Here is a 5,071-nt window from a genome sequence, read left to right as displayed (position 1 = left end):
AGGGAAAGCCTTTCTACATGACTTTATTTGGGAGCAAGGTGTAAAAAGGTCCACAGAAGGAAAGGATTGAGATATATGGAGCTTTGGCTGTCTCCTGTCCGTAAAGGAGACCAAAAGTAGTTGAGTAGTTACTTCCCAATAAGAAGTCAGTGTGGAGTTGTGATTCTAAATCATATTGCTGAGAAGATCCTTAATCTAGTCTGAATTGAGAAATACTGACAGAAAAAAATGGAAAAAAAAGAAAAAAATCAATTCTTTCAGTTAGCTCTGTTCTTGATCTGGTTGGATGCATATCTCATGATGACTGTGTAGTGTGTCTGAGCTTGGTTTCTTGTAGATACATTTGTGGGGGTTTTAGTTCTGGCAGTGAAGAAGAGATTAAGGCTTTTATTTATTTGTGCTTTGAGTACTGAAATAAGAGAAACATTATTCGAGGTGTAGCTGTTTGTTGAATTTGTTGATGTTTCTAGCACTAGATAATGAAAGCCCAACAGAAGGATAAAATGCTAACCTAATACCGCTACTAGGTGATGAGTGAAATACCTTTGGCTCTGTGAGTGAAGACTTTTGCTGTGCCTGGACTTCTGACTGTGGTTACTTCTAACACAGATGTTTTGGACAGAGAGGGTCAAGAATCTTTGGTAAAATTACTTGACACAAAATTTACAAAACTTACACTTCCCATATAAACGTTACCTATTGCGATGGAATTATTAGGAGGGATTTATAGCCCCAGAATTGAGGGTTGGCTCTGTGGGAGAAGGAAGAGACATGAGGACCACAAATTAGCCTGTAACTCAGGATGAACAGATCTTTAAATTTGCATCTCAACTGATTATGCCTCTATTTTTTGGGGAGTCTTTGTGGATCTGTGTCCATGTCCCTGAAGGGGCATCAATAGCTAGCTTAGGTCTCATTGTTATTCTCAGCTGCTCCCACATCTTTTCCATTTGAGGCACAGAGATGTTACAGAATAGGTTGTCTGCCAGGCATTCCAGAGGTATCAGTCCCTATATGATATGCTGAATTCACCTGCTCCAGAAGGAGGAGACCTTTAAGGCTGGCATTGTTGGCTGAACTCCACCTACTTTTCTTAACTGTATGGTTAACATCACATAGTCCATGACAAAATGTTCCCCATTCAAAAGTACCAAATTAATTCTGAGGTCACTCATAACATGGTTTCTGCTAGAAATAATTCTAAAAGTGTCTGCTTCAGAGGAACTTGATTCCTGTACTATAATAACATGCTTCTTAGTTGGTGGGTACTGAAGCAGAAATCATGCCAAGGCACTGTAGGTGGTCTTGGCCCAAGATCTCATTTAATGCTGGATCAGTGCCTAGGCTGCTGTTGAATTTCCTGCCCCACCTTCAGTGATGGATTCTGACTCTGAAGAGTTTTGTAAGGCAAAAGCTTGAACTTGTTTCTTTTTTCGAGAAATTCACATATAGTATAAACTTCAAACTGTTTCCCTGTGCTACACTGTGAAATATTGACTTTGCAACTTCATTCTAGCTATTCTAAATTGCAGTTAATAAACCATAGATAAGGTTGTCTTTCTGCTCAGTTGCTTCCACAAAAATCCAGTGTTTTTTTCCTGCCACATACTTGAGTCTAATGAAAATATGATGCATTTAAAAGTAATTTTCAATTTCCATCAGCAATCATTACTTTTGATTCAGAAATTCACCAGCTAAATTTGGGGGCTGTGTACCTGTGATCATAATGAAACTTTCAGGATGTTGAGATCTGTGAAAGATTTTGATATCATTTGTTGATTTCTGAGGAACTTCACTGATAATTTTTAATGAAATCTCATAATTGGCAGTTCTACGGGAGTACTCAGATGTAATGTAGCAGAATGAATATAACTCTTTCTCTGAGTCTCCATAGAGTGAGGAGAAGGCTCTGCCTGCCTGGCGTGAAACCTTTGTGAACCCATTACTTTATACTGATGTTCTGATATTACTACAATGATGAAGGGAATGGAATCGTCTTTTGACTAAGACAGGTCATTTCAGACACTTAGATTATGTCTCCTGTGTTTGTCAGGAAGCGTCGTGATTTAACCCCAGATGGTAACTAAGTACCATGCAACCCTTTGTTCAGTCCTCTAACCTCTGGTGAGGTGGGGAGGGTAGTCAGAAGACAAAAAAAAATAAGTAAAACTAATGGGTTGAGATAAGAACAGTTTAATAATTGGTATAAAGTGAAATATAATAGTAAGTAATGAAAAGGGAGACAACAAAAAGAGAGAGAAATAAAACCCAAGAGCAACAAGTGATGCACAATACAATTGCTCACCACCTGCTGAGTGATGCCCAGCTGTCCCCCCAGTTTATATAGAAGGCATGTTGGTCGGTGGTGTGGAATATCCCTCTGGCCAGTTTGGGTGAGCTCTCCTGTCCATGCTCCCCCTCTGGCCCTTGTGCACCTGCTCACTGGCAAGAGCAAGGGAGGCTGAAAAGTCCTTGACTTAGGGTAAGCACTAATTAGCAACAACCAAAATATCAGTGTGTGTCCCAACATTATTCTCACTAAATTCAAAACACAGCGCTGTACCAGCTAATAGGAAGAAAATTAACTCTATCCCAGCTGAAACCAAGACTGGAAGACAGTGTCTCTGTGCATCATTTGCTTAGATGGAGGTCAGGGGACTCCTCACCCTTACCTTTGTTACTGGATCAGAAGCTCTGTAGGGTAGGAACAATCTCATATAGTCTATCTATATGTTAGATAGTATGGTGAGAGTCCAGGCCACTGCCAAAATGTGACTTTGGCATGATATAAAAATTATCAATATTTAACCTGTTTCCTGGCTTATTAGTTAGTCCTTGCTTATGCAGGGGGTTTGTCTCTAGTTCTGTTGTTCCAATACTTGCTTTAAAGCTGAGATCTTTATTAGCCCCAGGGAATAATGTTTCTATGTACAACAAGTGGCATAGGTTCTCTCAGTGTATACGTTTTCTGTTTGACCTGTAAGGTGTAGTAGAGCTATTTGATGAATGAATCTTTTAAACTAGAAGCAAACTGATGGGGAAGAATTCCTTTTTTTTTTTTTTCCCCACTTGGAACCAAATTTTCTGTGCACAGCCGTGATTCATCCTTCGCAAGAAATATGTGTACTTCAGTTATCTGAAGATCTTTCTGTGTTTCTCTGGGTGTTTAATATCATACTATTACATGGCTTTTGACTGTGGGGTTTGCTAAAATCTTGTTCTTTGGAAAGCTACCTAGAATTTGTAGAAATTGTACAGCAAAGTTTTAGATATTAATGACTGTTTCATGAATCAGCTGCTTAATGAAATCTCTGATTTGGTACTCTGCAGAATCCAGTTCCGAGTCTGAGTTAAACTCACTCTTTTTGTAAGAGTCATTGTTAGATTCAGCAGAGGAACTGGAATGTAGGGACTGGAACAGTTACACCTCAAAAATTCCCTGCAGTGATGCTTGATTATAAAAAGAACTATGTTAAAATGAGATGATTATTTCAGAATGAAGCTAAAAGTTACAAAAGAGATATTTAACTGGTGGTGTCCTTAAAGAGCTGTGTCCAAATACAGCTGAAGGCATCATAAACCCTGGCAGATGCAATTTGAAAATAGACATGTCTGGCAGGGAAAAAAGGGTTAAGGATCAGCTTGAAGGAATCAAAGCTTTTACTAAATCCTTCTTAAATACATCAAGAACAAAAACCCTGCAGAGTGTCTGTGCAGCCAGTTGATTAAGTTATCAGTATAAAAGAAGTACTCAGAAAGGGCATGGCTACTGCAGGGAAGCTAAACTGAATGGTGTTTACTGCTAATTGGGAAGATTCCCAAAGTGAAATTCCTTTTTGAGGGTGGAGATGGGGGAATAGTGGAGTTGACCTAAAAAGCTCAGAATTGATATTACTTGCTAAAGGGAATATCTCATGATTTAAACTTTCTGGGTAACTGAAGCCTGGGTGGTGGCAGATTTTATGCCAGTATTTAATGCAAGAGTGACTGGGACTAAAAACCTGACATCCATACCTGCCAATTTATAGATACTGTAACAAAGGATAAAAGTGAGTAAGGTCAGTTTGGGAGGCATCTGTAAGATTTTTTTAAGGGCAAGTTCTGCTTTACAAACCTATTGGAGTTTTCTTGATGGGGTGGGCAAGGTGGCTAGGATTTAGAATTTTTAGATTCCTAAAAGGCTTTTGATAAAGTTTGCCATAAAAGGCTTTTGAGCAGCCATTGAATAGGAGTGCTAGGGCTTTGTCTATTAAGTAATGGATTAAATAGGAGGAGGGGTAAATGGCTGATTTCTTTTTTGTGTGTGTCAAAGGGAAGTTACTGACAGAGTTCTTAAGGATTTGGTCTTAGGATCTGTGCTGTTCAGTATAGTAATAATGGGGATGGTAATGGCAGTGAGTAGTCAAACAAGAAAGCTTGCTGGTGTTACTGTTCTTCAAGGCAGAAAATGGGAGAAAAGAGTGAAGGAGGCCTGAGTGCAGAACTGAGTGGCCAACAGGACAGCAGGAGTGGTTGGAGGCCACGTACATGAAACAAGAGGGCACTTCTGCCTGGAAAAGGGGGATGAGAACATACAAAAAATGACACAGGTGGCAGGAGACTTGTGGGTTTTCTCTGCAGAGATGGCAGAGGATGTCTCTGATGGAGATGTAAGAGCATGTTGTAGATGATGTTTCCAAAGAGAAACTAGAAGAGCGCTTCAGAAAGAAACTCTTTGGCAGCTACAGAATAGACTGGCTGTGACAAGCTCAGAAAAACACCTGAGACAAAAATAAAATAATTGAAAGAGTATTTTAAAGAAATCATCCAATATAATTCCACTGTTCTTCCCATTCCTGGTCATGACTGTTAGAGAGAGCATGCTGGGCTATAGTCACTCTTATCTGTACTGATACGGCCTTTGGACTCTTAGTAGCTCAGATGGGTGAATTTGTTATCTGAGATTCATTTTCATTTGTCCATGATATAGGGAGTAATATAAACTTTTTGCATATATTTAGCTGTAGATAAGAAAAAGATTGTTTTGTGTGTGTGATTTAACTTCCTGTTTGTTTTCCTTTATATCTTTCAG

The sequence above is a fragment of the Acanthisitta chloris genome, unplaced genomic scaffold, assembly GCF_000695815.1.
Source record: "Acanthisitta chloris isolate BGI_N310 unplaced genomic scaffold, ASM69581v1 scaffold6789, whole genome shotgun sequence".
Lineage (NCBI taxonomy): Eukaryota > Metazoa > Chordata > Aves > Passeriformes > Acanthisittidae > Acanthisitta > Acanthisitta chloris.
The sequence above is the reverse complement of the archived record's forward strand: the minus strand, read 5'-3'. Positions refer to the sequence as shown.